Here is an 18,039-nt window from a genome sequence, read left to right on the forward strand (position 1 = left end):
CGAACATGGGAATGGGACCCTGCGTCAGAAGGTCATCCAAGAGAGGCAGAGGAAGAGGATCCGCCACAAGATGCCTCACCAGATACACGTACCACAGCCATCGAGGCCAATCCGGAGCCACCAGAACCACAAGACGCAGATGGCAAATGATGCGGAGAAGAACTCTGCCCACTAATGGTCACGGAGGGAACACTTACAACAGCCCCTCCATTGGCCAAGGTTGAACCAGAGCATCCAGACCCTCGGCCTGACCATCTCTGCGACGACTGAAGAAGCGGAGAGTTTTGGCGTTGACACTCGTGGCCATCAGGTCCATCAGGGGCTGCCCCCAAGACTGCATGATCAACTGAAAGGCCACAGGGCTTAGAAACCACCCTCCAGGATCTAATGTGTGACGACTGAGGGAAGTCCGCCTGAACATTCTCCACTCCAGCTATGTGGGAGGCCGAGTTGTCCTGAAGATGCAACTCTGCCCATAGCATGAGCAGAGCCGCCTCCTGCGCCACCTGAGTGCTCTTGGTGCCTCCCTGATGATTGACGTAAGCCACCGCCGTGGCATTGTCCAACAGAACTCTGACTGACTTGCCCGACATAAAGGTGCGGAAGGCTTACAGCGCCAGATGGACGGCTCTGGTCTCCAACACACTGATCGACCAGGATGCCTCCTCTGTGGACCAGGTGCCCTGAGCTGAGTGACCTAGACACTGAGCTCCCCAACTGAGGAGACTGACATCTGTGAGAAGCACCATCCACTGTGGTTGATCCAGACTTGCCCTCTTAACAAGATGAGAGGTCTGTAACCACCAACGAAGATTGCAGCGTGCCAAGCCTCGCAGAGGAACAGGGAGATCCAAACTGTGCCTCTGGGGCGACCACCTCTAGAGTAGAGCATACTGAAGAGGACGCATGTGGGCCCCGCCCACCTCATTATGTCTAGGGAAGACGCCATCGACCCCAAGACTTGGAGGAAATCCTGCACCCGAGGACACCAGGATGCCAAAAGTAGGCAAATCTGAGATTGCAATTCCCCAAGGAGATGTCGAACAGAACCCCAAGGGACTCCAGATGCTGAGAAGGGACCAACCAACTTTTGGCAAGGTTGACCACCCATCCCAGCGACTGGAGAAACACCACCTCCCGAGGCGTAACCTGGGTGCTCTCCTGCAACGACTTCGCCCGAATCAACCAGTCATCCAGGTAGGGATGCACCAGAATGCCCTCTAACCGCAAGGCCACCGCGACGACTACCATCACCTTGGTGAACGTCCGGGAAGCCGTGACAAGGCCAAAGGGAAGCGCACAGAACTGATAGAAACATAGAAACATAGAAAGATGACGGCAGAAAAGGGCTATAGCCCATCAAGTCTGCCCACTCTACTGACCCACCCCATTAAGTCTAAGTGCTAATGACCTAGTTCCTTAACTCGACCCTCGTAAGGATCCTACTAGGGCATCCCATTTATTCTTAAAGTCAATAACGCTGGTTGCCTTGATCACCTGCTCTGGAAGCTTGTTCCAGTGATCTACAACCCTTTCTGTGAAGAAATACTTCCTTATGTCACTATCGAATTTCCCTCCTCTGAGTTTGAACGGTTGCCCCCTTGTGACCGAGGGTCCCTTGAGAAAGAAGATGTCTTCTTCCACCTCGACACGTCCCGTGATGTATTTAAATGTCTCAATCATGTCCCCCCTCTCCCTGCGCTCCTCTAGAGTGTAGAGCTGCAATTTGTTTAGTCTTTCTTCGTACGAGAGACCCTTGAGCCCCGAGATCATCCTAGTGGCCATCCGCTGAACCGACTCAACTCTAAGTACGTCTTTACGGTAATGTGGTCTCCAGAATTGCACACAGTACTCCAGATGAGGTCTCACCATGGTTCTGTACAGTGGCATTATGACTTCAGATTTGCGGCTAACGAAGCTTCTATTGATACATCCCATAAGTTGCCTTGCTTTGGATGAGGCCTTCTCTACTTGTTTGGCGGCCTTCATGTCTGCACTGATGATTACTCCCAAGTCTCTTTCTTCTGAAGTCCTAGCTAGTGTTTCTCCATTTAAGGTGTAAGGTTTGCATGGATTTCTGCTACCGAGATGCATAACCTTACATTTCTTAGCGTTGAAGCCCAGCTGCCATGTCGAGGACCAGTTTTCCAACGTAAGCAGATCCTGCGTCATACTATCCTGCAGATTGCTTTCACTTACTATATTACATAGTTTGGCGTCATCAGCAAATAGAGTTACTTTACCCTGAAGCCCTTGGGTCAAGTCCCTTATGAATATGTTAAAAAGGAGTGGACCCAGGACCGAGCCCTGTGGCACTCCGCTGGTCACCTTCAATGTCTGAGAGGGTGCCGTTGACCACCACCCTCTGACGTCTTCCACTCAGCCAATCATTGACCCATGCAATTAGTGTCTCACCTAACCCCATTGATTTCATCTTGTTTAATAGTCTCCGGTGTGGGACGCTGTCGAAAGCCTTACTGAAATCCAAGTACACTATGTCCAGAGACTCTCCCAAGTCCAGCTTTCCTGTTACCCAATCAAAGAAGCTGATAAGATTGGATTGGCATGACCTACCCCTAGTGAATCCATGTTGACTAGGATCCCTTAGATTCCCCTCATCCAAAATCGTGTCTAATTTACATTTAAGTAGTGTTCCCATGAGTTTACACACTATTGATGCGAGACTCACTGGTCTGTAATTTGCAGCCTCCGCTCTGCAACCCTTTTTGTGCAGAGGAACGACGTTAGCTGTTTTCCAGTCCAGGGGGACTCTCCCCGTACTTAGGGAGAGATTGAAGAGCATGGTTAACGGTTCCGCCAGGACATCGCACAGCTCCCTGAGCACTCGTGGGTGCAATTTGTCTGGTCCCATGGCTTTGCTCACCTTGAGTCTTGACAGTTCGCTGTAAACATCAGCTGGTGACCCAAGATCACAAAGCGAAGGAAGCGCTCATGGGAGGCCCGAATGGGAAGTCAGATCGAGAGAAGTTAGGAACTCCCCCAGCTGAACTGCCAGAATGACAGATCACATTGTCTCCATGCGAAAAGAGGGAATTTTGAGAGCCATGTTGACCCCTTTTAAATCTAGGATGGGCCAAAAGGTCCCCTTCTTCCTGGGCACCACAAAGTAAATGGAGTACCTGCCGGTGCCGCACTCCTGAGGGGGGCACTGGAACAACTGCTTTGAGATCTAGCAAATGCTGAAGGGTCTGGCAAAAGACCTGTGTCTTCCATGCCGCCTGACACGGAGAGGCTACAAAATGATCTGGCAGAGAGCGGACAAACTCCAGAGCATAACTATCCCGCACCACCTCCAGGCCCCACTGATTGGATGTGATCTTGGCCCACTTGGGAAAAAAAGTTGTGCAGCCGGGCATCCACCAGAACCAAAGGGGGTGCCAGCAATGAGTCATTGTGCAGGACGGGCAGCGGGGGAACCAACGGAGGGATTCCCAGCCCCTCGACAGTCCCCCAAAAGGACTGCAAGCATTGATAAAACCGACACTAGGAAAATCCTTAAGCCTGAAAAATAGCAGCCCCATGACCAGGGTGATACTTGCGGAACTCCATGCAACTGAAGAGTGGAACCAGACAAATCCAATATGGTCGGCCATATTGGATTTGCCTGATTCCACTCTTCAGTTGCGTGGATTTCTTCTAAAGTTGAAATGTATGAATTTCATGAGATTTTTCACTCTTTTCTCCTGATGTAGCAATGTGAGTGCTGCAAAACAGGAGTACTTTCTGTTGGGAGGACGCTGTATGTGGCGTTTGAAGAAATCATTTTCGGCCACGGATTCAGATAAGTGCTTTTTTCACGCTGCCTTGATCCTTGATAAAATAATGAACTCTATATTTTGAGATTGTGCCAGCTGTAGCTGTGAGCCCAAAGTTTTCTGCAGTGAACACCTTGTTTTATTCAATTTTGGAAGCACTTACTTTGAAAATAAAACATTTTGAATGTATGAAAATTTACAAATATTTATGTGTGGAATTTTTTTCAGACCCATGATGATACAGATTGCTTAGAGTACAGACTGTGTATGAGGTCTGTTTTTCTCCCCGTTCTGTGCTTATGCTTATTATTTAGTATGTGTCTTATTATGATTGAATGACTGAGTGATCCTGCAACAACTTATTCAACAGTACGTATATCTTATTTTTATTTTCTGCGAAGAGATAAAATATAGAAACATAGAACATGATGGCATAATAGATTTAGAAAGTACTCCGGTAAGATGTTTCCACAACAGTAGTCAGGTCATACTACTATCCTTTTTATTCCCATCCCCTTGGAGAAAGCAGTTTTCCATTTTGGTCTCATACTGGGTCTTTATCTGCCGTCATCTACTATGTTACTATGTTATGTTACTGACCTGCTGCAACGAAACCATCCCTGACAGATACACAAGAACATAAGCATCATTATACCGATGGTTCATCTAGCCCAGTATCCTGCTTCCAGCAGTGACCAATCCAGATCACAAATAACTGGCAGAATCTCAAATAGTAGTAACATTACATGCTACTGATCCCAGCTCATTAGCTCTTAAAATCCTCTAGAAGGAATTTCATATAATCCTGTGCTTAACTAGCCTCACACTTAGAAAACACATCTTAGTGTCTCCCTTCAGTTTCCCAATGTGGTAATTTAAGCCCAATACTTCCTGTCCTTGATCATCTGTGGAGATGGAAGACACGATTCCTATACTATTTGGAATGCTTTATATATTTCAAAAACATTGTAAGGTTGGAGTGTGCAATTCCCCAGAATAATGCATATCTTGAAGATTTTAGGGTTCTCTTATTTGCTTTGAATGGAATTTTAAACAAGTCAGTTGGACCTGCTGCACTTGTTCCAATTCCAGAAGTGTTGCACAGATTTTATCTGGAACAGACAATGGTAACTGCTTTGCTATTTACATGGAACCTGAAAGGGAAAGACATACAATTTCCCAGTCTATCTCAGGCCTACATGCTAAGCCATGTTGCTCAGAAATGAGTTTTATTCCTTTTATAAAAACACATCTTCCAGTGACTGTACGAAAAGGATGACCAGGTAATCTTACTAAAGTTTCATGTTCTTTGGAATGTATTTGGAAACTTTTATCAAGCTCCCCACCCCCCATGAAAGGACACCAGGACCAGAGGAAAAGCACAGTTACTTACCGTAACAAGTGTTATCCAGGGACAGCAGGCATATATTCTCACATGTGGGTGACGTCATCTATGGAGCTCCGATGCGGAAGCGTTTTCAAGCAAACTTGATTGAAGATTTAAGTTTGCTCTGCTGCTCCACGCATGCGTGCCTTCTTGCTCCACTAGGGGGCGCATCCCCTCGTGGTCTCCAGTTCACTTAACTAGCAAAGAAGCCAACCTCAGGGAGGTGGGCGGGTTGTGAGAATATATGCCTGCTGTCCCTGGATAACACCTGTTACGGTAAGTAACTGTGCTTTATCCCAGGACAAGCAGGCATGATATTCTCACATGTGGGTGACCTCCAAGCTAACTGAAAAGGGATGGAGGGAAGTTGGCAATTTAAGCAAATAGATTTCGCAAAACTGATTGGCCGAACCGGCCATCGCTCCTGGACAGTGAGTCCAGACAGTAGTGGGAGGTGAAAGTATGAACCGAAGACCACGTGGCAGCCTTGCAGATTTCCTCAATAGGTGTGGACCTGAGGAACGCTACGGAGGCTGCCATCGCTCGGACCTTGTGTCCCGTTACTTGACCATGCAGTGCGAGACCAGCCTGAGCGTAACAGAAGGAGATGCAATCGGCCAACCAGTTGGACAAGGTGCGCTTGGAGACTGGGTGACCTAACCGGTTTGGGTCGAAGGACAAAAACAATTGTGGGACTTTCCGGTGTGGTTGAGTGCGTTGGAGGTAGAAGGCCAACGCTCTCTTACAGTCAAGAGTGTGGAGCGCCACCTCTCCGGGATGAGAGTGGGGCTTGGGAAAAAACACAGGTAAGACAATGGACTGATTGAGATGAAAATCAGACACTACTTTGGGCATGAACTTTGGATGAGTGCGGAGTACCACCTTGTCGTGATGGAATACCGTGAAGGGTGGGTCCGCCACTAGAGCTTGTAGCTCACTAACCCGCCAAGCGGAAGTGAGCGCAAGCAGGAAAATCACCTTCCAAGTGAGGAATTTTGGATGGCATTTGTCTAGGGGCTCAAAGGGAGGTTTCATTAGTTGAGCCAGAACCACGTTAAGGTCCCAAACCACCAGAGGAGGTTTGAGAGGAGGGTGGACATTCAGAAGACCCTTCATGAAGCGAGAGACTAGGGGGTGGAGCGAGAGGGCTTTCCCTTCCAGGGGCTGATGGAAGGTTGCAATCGCACTGAGGTGTACTTGAATAGAGTTGGTCTTTAGGCCGGAGTGAGATAATTGAAGTAAATAGTCAAGGATCAGGGGGACGGGGACCGACACCGGGTCCTGGCTGTGAGAGGAGCACCAGGCTGAGAATCTGGTTCTCGTTGAGGTCTTTCTAGAGGCCTCCAATATCTCCTTGACTGATTGAGACACGGGGAGAGAAGTCAGGGGGAAAGAAACCAAGCATTCAGATGAAGAGATTGAAGATTGGGATGTAACAGCGAACCCTGACCCTGTGATAGTAGAGAGGGAAACCAAGGCAGAGGCAGTGGATCTCTGACACTGAGTTGTAGTAGAAGGGAAAACCAAGGCTGGCGTGGCCAGCGAGGAGCAATCAGGATCAGGGTGGCTTGTACTGTTTTCAGGTGGACGAGCGTCCGCAGGATCAGAGTAAATGGCGGGAACGCGTACAGGATCCTTCCCTCCCAGTTGAGGAGGAAGGCGTCGGTCTCGAGCCGGTCCGGGGAGTATATCCGGGAGCAGAAGAGAGGCAGTTTGTGATTGTGGGGGGATGCGAACAGATCTATTTGAGGCGTCCCCCACTGTTTGAACACCTGTCGTAAGGTTTGAGAGTGCAGTGACCACTCATGTGGCTGGAGGAGGCGGCTGAGTCTGTCCGCCAGACAGTTTTGTTCTCCTTGTATGTACACCGCTCGAAGGAAGGTGTTGTTGGAGATTGCCCATTTCCAGAGGCGTAGGGCTTCCCGACAGAGGGACCAAGACCCTGTTCCTCCTTGTTTGTTTACATAGTACATTGCTACCTGGTTGTCGGTTCGGATGAGGACCACCCGGTCGTGGAGCAGATGTTGAAAAGCTACAGCTGTGAGATAGATTGCACGGAGCTCTAGCACGTTGATGTGACAGCGGCGGTCTTCAGCTGACCACATCCCCTGCGTGCGTAGGCCGTCCAGGTGGGCTCCCCAAGCGTACTCTGACGAGTCCGTGGTGAGTACCTTGCTGTGATGAGGGGCGAGGAAGAGTAAACCTTTGGAAAGATTTGAAGAGTTGGCCCACCAGCGGAGCGATCGTTGCAAAGAAGGAGTCACTGTCACGGGACGATCGATTGGGTCCCGGTCTTGACGCCATTGAGAGGCCAGGGTCCATTGAGGGATTCTCAGATGGAGACGGGCGAAGGGTGTGACATGGACGGTGGAGGCCATGTGGCCCAGGAGAGTCATCATCTGTCGAGCTGATACCGAGGTCAGCAGAGAGATCCTTCGACTCAGACTTACTAACGCCTCTAGGCGCGGAGGGGGGAGGAAGGAACGGAGGCGAACCGTATCCAGCGTGGCCCCGATGAACTGTAGGGACTGCAAGGGGCGTAGTTGGGATTTTGGGAAGTTTATTTCGAACCCCAGACTTTGTAGGTAGGTAATAGTCTGTTGGGTCGCTGAGATAACCGCTTCCCTGGACGGGGTTTTGATCAGCCAGTCGTCCAGGTAGGGGAATACCTGGAGGCCCTGGGAGCGTAAGGTTGCTGCGACCACCACGAGGCACTTGGTGAAGAAGTGTTCCCTCTAAGCTGCGCTGGCGTGCGCTGGCGCACAAAATATTACATCCAGCGCACAAGTTTCACGTCACAGCGCACGGCGGGCAGGACGGCGAGAGGAGAATCGGGCGAGTTGGCTCATAACTTGCTGGCGCCCGATATTTGTAGCGCACAGCGAAAAAAATTTTGCTCACAACATCCGCCCGCTTAGAGGGAGCACTGGTGAAGACCCGAGGTGATGATGCTAGACCGAAGGGGAGGACTCGGTATTGTAGGTGCCAGTCCCCTACCTGAAAACGCAAGAACTTGCGGTGGGCGGGGTGTACTGGGACATGTGTGTACGCCTCCTTCAGATCGAGGGAGCAGAGCCAGTCGCCCTCGTCGATCAGGGGGTAGAGGGTCGGAAGGGACAGCATCCGAAATTTTTCCCGTACTAGAAATTTGTTGAGGCATCTCAAGTCTAGTATTGGGCGTAGGTCTCCCGTTTTTTTCGGTACCAGGAAGTAACAGGAGTAGAAGCCCTTCCCCCGTTGGTCGGGGGGAACCTGCTCCACTGCCCTGAGGCGAAGCAGGTCTCGAGCCTCGGAGAGGAGTAGGGGTAGCTGCGTCCGGTTGGGAGGGCAATTCCTTGGGGGGTTGTCTGGAGGAATGGCCCGAAAGTTGAGAAGAGTATCCTGATGAGATCACGCCAAGGACCCATGCGTCCGACGTGACTTGTTCCCAGCGAGGGTAAAAGGCTTTGAGGCGACCTCCGATGGGAAGGAGGCCTGGGACTATGGCGGAGGGGGCCCGCCCCCTTCCGCGGGTCCCGTCAAAAGGACAGGGGTGGTTTGGAAGTCGCAGGCGGTTGGGACTTGGGCATGGCCCGATGGTGGGCTTGCGGACGCCTGGGTGGAGGCCGCGAGAAGGGAGGGGTGGATTTTTGTGGGTAGCGGCGTGGAGGGGCCCTGAACGGCCTGGGCGCGGGCGGTTTAGGTTTTTGCCGGACGAGGGAGGCAAACGAGCGTTCGTGTTCGGAGAGGCGTTTTGTGGCCGCCTCGATCGTGTCATCGAACAGTTCTTTTCCCACGCAGGGTAGGTTAGCCAACCGGTCCTGTAAGTTGGGGTCCATGTCGACCAGGCGCAGCCAGGCTAGTCGGCACATGGCGATAGCAACGGCTGCCTCTCTGAAGGAGAGTTCAAAGCCATTGTAGGCCGCGTGGAATAGATGGAGGCGCAGGTTGGAGAGGGACTCTAAGAGCAGGCCAAACGCTCCTTGGCGGGAGGCTGGTAGGTCAGTCTCAAAGGCTCTCAATAGTCCAATGAGGTGTTTGAGGTAGGATGTGAAGGTGAAAGTGTAGCTTTGCACCCTAGAGGCCATCATGGCATTCTGATATAGTCTCCTGCCGAACTTGTCTAGGGATCGGCCTTCTCGGCCTGGGGGGACCGCGGCTGAGACTCGGGATGGGTGGGCCTTTTTCAAGGAGGATTCTACTAGCAGCGACTGGTGGGAGAGCTGTGGTTGTTCGAATCCCGGGTAGGGTACTGTGCGGTACTTGGCCTCCATTTTGGAGGGTACGGCTGTGACAATGTAGGGGGTCTCCAGGTTCCTGAAGAAGGCCTGTTGGAGTACCGGGTTAGGCGGTAAGCGGAGGGACTCTCTGGGCAGTGATGGCATATCCAGCTCTGCTAGGTATTCCTTAGAGTATCTGGAGTCGGACTGGAGGTCTAAGTCTAAAGCGTGGCCCATGTCCTGGACAAAGCGAGTGAAGGATGGGCGAGATGTTCCCGAGGACCCGTGCAGGGTCGGTGAACAAGACCTCCGTCGGGTGGAGAAGGATGGGGAGGCTTCCCTCGAGTATCGAGGTTCCTGCTCCAATCCACGTTCCAAGACCGGGGAAGTACTGTGAAAGTGTTCCGGGGTCGTAGATCTTCGACGTCTCGAGGAGCCCCTCGGAGACGATGTTGGGGTTCGAGGTACCGATCGATGTCGAATCGGTGACCTCGACCCGGACTCCCTCGGTGACAACCTGCAACCTCGGGTCGGGGTCCCGGTCCGAGGAGGGGTTCGGAGGATGCGCGGGTTGAAGAGTGATAGCTCAGCCACCCTTAGCAGTCCCGTACGAAGTGTAGGTGAACGGCCTCGTAGAGTGGGGGAACCCCGGGCCTTCTGGGAGGTACGGCGGTTCGAGGTTTCTGTCGTTTTAGCACTACGTTTTGCACCGCGGCGGTCTGTGGAGGGAGAGCGCCTCGGGTGCCTCGGTGAGGAGTCCGAGGAGGATGGAATGCGGCGAAGCTTGCGCGCTTTTCTTCGAGGTGGCTCGACGCGAGGCTCAGGCTGGTCTGGCACCTGCGGGGTCGAGGTCGAGGCCAGTTGCAAATGGGCCATTGCAGCGGACAGCTCCGACGAGATCATCGCTCGGAGTAGGTCCTGGAAAACTGGCACGGACAGCATCGAGGGCATGTCCACTGCCTCGGTGCACTCCACCGGGGGCGACCTCGTATCAGAGTATTCCCGTGTGGTGGAGGCACGGCCCGAAGGCTTGGAGGGCTTCGCCGGGGCTGTACGCATGGGACTTCCGCCATGCGTCGCCGGCGTCCCCGAGGCTGGTTTCTTTGCTGGTACAGAACCTGAAGAGGGAAGAGGGGACTTACCCGGAGCCGAGGTCTTCTGTTGTCCCGAGGACTTCGGGTTCGAGTCTCGGGGCGATGCCGAGGTATTCGGGGCCGAGGTCAAGGCCGGGGCCGACCTCGAGGCCGAGGTAGAGGGTTGGTCCGGGGCGAAAAGATCCGCCATGCGGGTTTTCCTTCGACGGAGGGCCCGGTTCTGGAAAGTAGCGCACTGGGGGCAGGAGTCAGTTGGATGAGCGGCCCCCAGGCAGAGGATGCACCTGCGATGCGGGTCTGTGATGGAAAGAAGCCACTCGCACCGGGAACACTTTTTAAAGCCGGTCAAAGGCCGGGACATAGAATCGAAACTGGCCGCGGCTCGAATAGCCACGCGGCCACGGGGACCCGGAAGCCTCCGGGTCAGTGAAAAACGAAGCAGGAACAGTTGAAACAAGAAAAAATTTGCGCACAGCAACTAAATCGAGAAAAACAAGAAAAAATCGCGGTACTAGAAGGCAGTTGGGGCAGAGCCTGAAAAAACACGACTTCTAGGCTCAGCGGAAAATTTTGAACTGGAGACCACGAGGGGATGCGCCCCCTAGTGGAGCAGGAAGGCACGCATGCGTGGAGCAGCAGAGCAAACTTAAATCTTCAATCAAGTTTGCTTGAAAACGCTTCCGCATCGGGGCTCCGTAGATGACGTCACCCACATGTGAGAATATCATGCCTGCTTGTCCTGGGATAACATCTTCATCAATGTAATTTCAAGCTGGAAATATGGAATATGACAGAACTGCTTTTGTATGAGGAATAGTCTTATAAGCTTTGCTTTAAGCTCAAGGTTTTGGTTCCAAATCTTTAAAGCTCAAGTTCTCTCGCACCCATCCACGTCCATTGCATATTAAAATACAGCCCATTTGATGCTTACCCCCCACCAACCCACATTCAATGAACATGGAAATCCAATTGTTTTGGACAATAGCCTCACTAGATTTGATGACTGTATATACAATCAGAGAACTTGATAACCCATGCTGAGATTTATGACTGATCTTGTAAGAATCACAGTCTACATCTATAGGGGTAATTATGTACAGACACCTAAAGTCAGTTGCCATGATGCTAAGTATGAAACCTATATCAGCAATTATGCACATAACTGCTGTCAAAGAATACTAGAGTGTCGCCATTTACACATCAAACTTTTAGGCACAGCTGCTTATATATACCATGTCAATGACTTGTGTCAATGTCTGTAACTTAGAGTTACAATTATGTGCAAAGGTTACTGAATATTGATAGTTAGGTGCGCATATGCTGGCCACATCCCTGACCCATCAAAGCCCCTCCTATGTCCACACCCTACTTGCAAATTACACACTATAGGCCAGATTCAGTAAATGGCACCAGGAAAAATCTGGGCTGCGTGATCCTTATAGAATAAAGTTTACTGTGAATTCCCATGCCCAAATTTGGGTGTAAGGACTTACACTTGCTGAAAACTAATGCAAATCCTGGCGCGCAAGTTGGGCGCATTAAGTCCAGTATTCTATAATAGGGTGCCATAATTTTGAGATTGCCCCTGACCCACCCATGGTTACACCCCCTTTGGAGTTACATGTGAGAAAATTTAGGCTCACAGGGCTAGATTCTACAAAAGATGCTGAAAGTTAGCTGGTGGCAGCCTCTCTCCTGCTGCCAAATTTAATTGGTTTAAGTGGCTTGATAATTGGTTGTGCCATTAAAACCCAATTAAACCCTCATTACAAAAAAATAAATAGCCGCTGCTACATCGCCTCCAGGACCAGCAGCTAAGCCCCTGGCAGCTTGTAGCACAAAGTGATGCCAAAGCCAGAAGTAGGCATGGTTAGGTGCAACACTGGACTTCAGCATCACTATGCGCTGCTGGCTGTGATTCAGAAAGGACCTTGTGCACCGGAAATGTAGGCCTGTAAAACTTGGGCCTACATTTCCGGCATCTATGGTCCTTGGGAGCCACAATTCTGTAAGCAGTGCCCGTCAGTGACTGACACACAGCAAGCACTGGTTTTGTGGGCACCTGCCACAGCATCAGGACCACCTGCTTACAGAATCAGGACCACAGTGATGCGCACAAAATTAACATCAGCTGATTAACTAATTTGTTTACATATGGATCTGAGATCTACACCCAAAGGGTGACCTTTATAGTATCTGGGGATACAGAATTAGAATGATAAGGTCATAAAATACCAATTAAGTGTAGCTATCTGCATAATTACAAATTAGTGCAAATTAACTCCATCACCAATAACTAACTAGTGCCAATTAGCAGCTTGTCAATTAAGTTACACATAAAACTATACTTAACCTGCACACACAATTTTGTATGCACAAGTTTATAGAATTAAGAGGTTAATGATCCACCAATGGAGACAACAGTAGCCAACTCTGAACATGTTTAGGACTGGGGTTGACAGATTATCTGAACGGTTAGACTGGGAGGGTCAGCTGGTGTTTCACTAAGGAACCAATAAATCTCCATACCCAACCCAAGTGAAAAATTGCAACTGAGCAAGCAGACTGAATGGGCCGACATTCAGGAATAGAAGACATTGTAGAAGAGAGGAGGAGGCCCAGATTTTTTTTTTTTTTTTCGGAGGGGTGATAAAAAGATTCGGGGGGGGGCTCCTCCTAGCCTACAGTCGGCAAGGAGAGAGATTCCCTAGCAACACCCCTCCCCCCATCCAGCCTAGAGGAAGATAAATAGATGCCGGATAGGCCGCGGCTATTTGCAACCAAAACGAAACATAGCCAAAGAGCCGGCATTCTCGGTGCCCCAGCCCTCCCTTGCTCCTCCCAGGGGCCCCTTCCTCCAGCTGCGAGCGGGCAGTGGGGTCCGGCTCACCTGGCCGGGGGCTGAGGATGGGAGCGAGGCCGCTCCGAGGCCGCACAGAATAGAAGCCCCCGAGCCGGAACTCAGCGGCGCGAAGAGGGGGCGGAGTCTCAGAAGAGCCGGGGCGCCGCGGGGTCCTAGCGCCCGCCTTACCCAACAGGAAGATGCTGGCTGAGCACAGGCTCGGATGCTGCCGGGGAGGTCCCTGCACCCTCGCGGTGAATCAGGAGACGTACGCCCGTTATAGCTCTCTACAGCGTGAACGATCGGAGGGGGAAACAAACCCAAACCACTGGACAAACTCCATGCCTCGTCCTGGTAGAGAGCCCGGGATGCATGCCCTTTCCTCCCTTCTGGTCTCTCTCAATGTGACGGGATGGCATTTTTCTCTTCTACATGGTCACTGCTAGTGACCCGTTTAGCTATAAAAGAGTCCTGTGTGCGTGGTATATGCCTTGTGGGGCAATGCATACATCCCTCGGTGGCCTAGATGAAGAATGGATGCAGCCTAGAATACAAATACTGCCAAAGAACCTTCGATGGGATGCATCTGACTACATCAGCAAAACCAAGAAACAAGGAGGGGGTGAGGAAAAAGTAGGGTTTTTTTTCCAAAAGGGATCTCTACAAACGTTGTCCTATGGCTCCAGATGTTTCTATCTGGCCTTACTTCTGTTGCTTTCAATGGAAGTAAAACTCTGCTGTCTCAATCCGTCCTCCTTTTTCTGGAGCCATAGGGTAACGCTATTCTGATATCCAAAGCATCTAAAGAGAAATAACCGAATACTGGGAATTGCACGCATTCTATAAACCGGCGACTCTGGAACCTCCCGCCCCCTCCACTCTCCAAGTGACCTTGATTAAGTCATTAATTTCCTTCAACTCAAACTCATCTCAGGTGAGGGTTTTTAATGCAGGACCGCTCTCAGGACACATGCACAGGAAAGTACCACCGCGCTCAGCTCCATCTCTCTAAACTGCCGCCCTTCCCTGATCGCAGTTGGCAATCGGAATATTTTAGTCTTAACATTTCTGCACCATTAAAAAAATATAGTGCGTCACTAAATCAAGTGACTGTATCGGCCCCGGGTAGGTCAAAGAAAGAACCCACGTGGCCTTCAGAGCTCCCATAGTCACTTCTTTCTAGGATTTTAACGCTCCAATCAGCAGTACCACTTATCAGTAATAGAAACTCGAGTTCTTTATTACGTTACTTTCTCTATTTAGAACCCTAATTTTTTTTCTTTTACCTTCACTGCTCAGGGAAAATGGATTGTACAGCTCCAGCTGTGTGGGTGTATGTGTGTGTGTGAGAGAGAGAGACATCGAACCACGTCGATGTCATCAGCTCAGTGTGCAACAGACAACGTAGTACCCAGGAGGGACAGTCCTACAAAACCCTTTGCGTCTATGGGGATACATGCAACTACTAGAGCTTTTTCGCTCAGCCTATCTTCCCTTTCACCCATCACATTGTGCTAGATACTTCCGCTTGTTTCAGCTGCAAGGTGCTTTGGAAGCAGATGTGCAACTCCTCCACGTCAGGAAGGTAGAGGCATTACAGGCGTAGAAGTCAGCCCGGCGTCTTTGGAGAATCAGCCTCAGCCAGACTGAAGCCATTTTTTTCTTAAAAAAAGCACCATCTACTTGGAAAAAAAACAACCACGACACTAACCCACTACCGAAAACATTCATTAACATACCCGATCATTAGTGCCACAACAATATCGATTGCAGAATCATTTTCTCGTGCTTCTCTGGTAGCTATAATATTAAATTTCTTTGTAAACATTGACATATTATCTTCCGATTCCTTTAGCAAACGAAGGGCTGCTTAGTTGTAGTTTTGCTGTTTCCTGTGCGCGAGCGCACACATTCTGCTGGCACACCTCAAACAAAGTGCCTGCTAGATGATGTGTGGCTAATTCAAGCTTCAGAGACATGCATAGAAAGGCAATGGACACCGAATTAACTGATGTTTTATCGCAAAGCCGAGGGAGCATCAGCCACTCGCCCAGGTCTTCTGAAAGCAATGTAAATCAGCTCTGATTCGTTTACACGTTATAGTTTAGAAGCAAATATTTTTTTTTTTAATGCATCTATTCTTGGAGTTATAGCATGTTCATATGTTTAGCAGTTGCACTGCTGCTTAAAAAAACAAAAAACGTTTTTGGGGGGAAGTCTGACAGTCCCAGCTTTAAAACTTTTTTTGTTTGAGTTTTGTTGGTTTTTAATTTTTTTTTTTTTTTTAACGGGAAAAAAGTAAAATCACATCCCAGCCTAGATTAGAGAATAACTGTAATCTCTATCTTTAGAGGTTTTAAGAGTAGTTTATATAGAGTGGACCCTACCCAGGCAGGGGAATGGAGCACACCTCCCAGGACCAGTCTGAAGATCAAATATTTGCCAATTAAGAATGCCCCTGTAAAGGCCATGTGATATCTCATCTGGAGTACTGTATTCAGTTTTGGCAGCTGCATTTCAGAAAGAACTGAAAGAAGCAAGATAAATGTTCTGCCCCTTTGACGCTCCAGCTACATGCCACCATTAATGGGAACCCAAAAGCACCAAACCTAAATACAGAAAACTCCATTGCCAACACTTCCCTCCTCTATGAGTCACTCCTGCTATATGCTCAAGGTGCAAGCCAAAGGTGCACTTCTTAGTGTGCTTCTTTGAGCAGTTTACAAAAGCAACTGCTAATATTTATTTATTAAATACAGAACAGCTCCATTGCAACCAGGAGCTGCTCCACCAGGATCCAGTGTCAGCAGAGGAGGGGAGCGAATTGGGTCGGTGTGGGTGAGTCACTCTACCTACCTAGTGCTCCTGCTACTTGCTTAAGGTGCAAGCCAAAAGGTACGCGTTTTTGCAGTTTTGTGCCGTTCACAAAAACAACTACATATTATGTCTTAAATATAGGGCAGCTTAATTGCCACCAGGAGCTTTCCCACCAAGACCCAGTGTCCGCAGAGGAGGGGAGTGAGTCGGAGCAGCGTGGGAGAGTCGCTCTGCCCCCAAAAACTCCTGCCACGTGCCTAAGGCATAGGCCAAAGGTGCACTTCTTTGCACAATTTTGTGCAGTTCACAAAAGAAACTATTACTACTTATTTCTATTGCGCTATTAGACATACACAACAATGTACATCAAAATAGAGAATGACACGGTGACAAAATTCATCACCGTTCCCATCCCGCGGATAACCACAGGAAACCATCTTCATGTAATTCTTTAAGGAGAGAGGGAAGAATCAGAGTATGAATGGCCACAACCACTGACCCACAAGCTTTGCTTTGAAGAATGCTGGTGTAGAAGGACTGAGGTTGAAATAGACACTAGAAAATGGCATGGGATTATTTCCCGCGGTTATCCGCGGAGACAGGAACGGTGATGAATTTTGTCACCGTGTCATTATCTACATCAAAACATAGAAGAGAAAGACCCTGCTCAAAAGAGCTTACAATCTAGGCAAGACAGCCAAACTGGACAAGAAAGTGCATCGATAGACGGTGCTCAAGTGGGGGAATTATAAAGGAAATGAAAACCAACTAAAATCCAAACTGAGAACAAGAACTACATTACCTCACATCTACACTATAACTACTCATTTCTATAGTGCTACAACATACTTCAGTGGACCAGAGAACAATCAACCATCTGGAACCCATGAATGTTCCACTTAACAACCAGTGAAGATCATCATACTACACCAAGGTAATCTCCAGTCGGTTAATTTTAAATCCTCTCATTCTCCAAATCTCCAACAGGGTCCAAAGCTTTTCAGCGGACTGCATCCTAGAAGTTTTTATGTGGTTTGCCAAGTTTTAATATTATTTTAATATTAATAAAGTCCATCTCAGGAACATCATTTCTCCACATTGGTTTTTTGTTTCTTCTTGGATTTGTCTGTGGAGGTCATTGGGTCAATTCTCTTATTTTCGTCCAAACCTCCAACCAACATCGCAAAATAAACCTCAATCATGAAGTAGTACCATGCACTAATTCCTAATCTTTCTAAGCCTTTTAAACCTAAAAGAAGATTGCCAAACCGTAAGTAAACCTTTTCAAACGTGGATCCAACAAATCATAACTCCAAACCATGCGGACCCTCTTCACAAACTACAATCTGATCCCTACAATCTCCAGCAACCGGTCCACAAAAAAAGGAAACCCAGGCCCTCTCCTGCTAGAACTCATTCTAACCTAAGCAAGAAAGAGCAACCACCCCTCTGCCTTACATTAACATCAGTACCAGATCTGTAGGCAAAAAAATACTATTTCTAAATTAACTGATATCTGCAAATGACTTGGGCCTTGTCTTCTTTTCATAAACCTGGCTCAAAGACACAACCGCCCCACAATTACCCCATCTATGCCCACCAGGATACAGTGTTATCCACATACCCAGACTGAACAAACGTGGAGGTGATCTCACAGTCTACAAAAACTTCTTCCAAATCACATTAACAGACTCTTCAATTCTCCCTGATCTACAATATATGATATGCAAATTAGAAGTTAATTCTGTTATATATCCCTGCAATATGGGTATACTGCTGGTTCATCACCCCCTTGGATCATGGTCATATAATACGACAAAACTACAAGAAATTATCTCAAACCTTACCTGCCAATATGCAAGAGTAATTGTCTTAGGTGACATAAATATTCCACTACAATCCCAAGACAACACTAGTGTCTCCA

At 49.1% G+C, this 18,039-nt stretch overlaps 1 protein-coding gene across 5 annotated transcripts in view; it reads right to left on the bottom strand.

The window, feature by feature from the left end:
* BAZ2A (bromodomain adjacent to zinc finger domain 2A) overlaps positions 1-18,039 on the bottom strand; it is a 305,747-nt gene that overhangs the window by 251,743 nt on the left and 35,965 nt on the right. The window contains exon 1 of one of the 5 annotated variants that reach the window (XM_033936978.1): positions 15,038-15,188. The exons of 3 other annotated variants lie outside the window; for them this stretch is intronic. The gene's annotated coding sequence lies outside the window, so the exon portion shown is untranslated. Of the gene's footprint in view, positions 1-13,346; positions 13,627-15,037; positions 15,189-18,039 lie in introns of those variants that run through there. One more of the 5 variants, XM_033936977.1, reaches the window with a different exon arrangement.

The sequence above is a fragment of the Geotrypetes seraphini genome, chromosome 3 (genome assembly GCF_902459505.1).
Source record: "Geotrypetes seraphini chromosome 3, aGeoSer1.1, whole genome shotgun sequence".
NCBI lineage: Eukaryota > Metazoa > Chordata > Amphibia > Gymnophiona > Dermophiidae > Geotrypetes > Geotrypetes seraphini.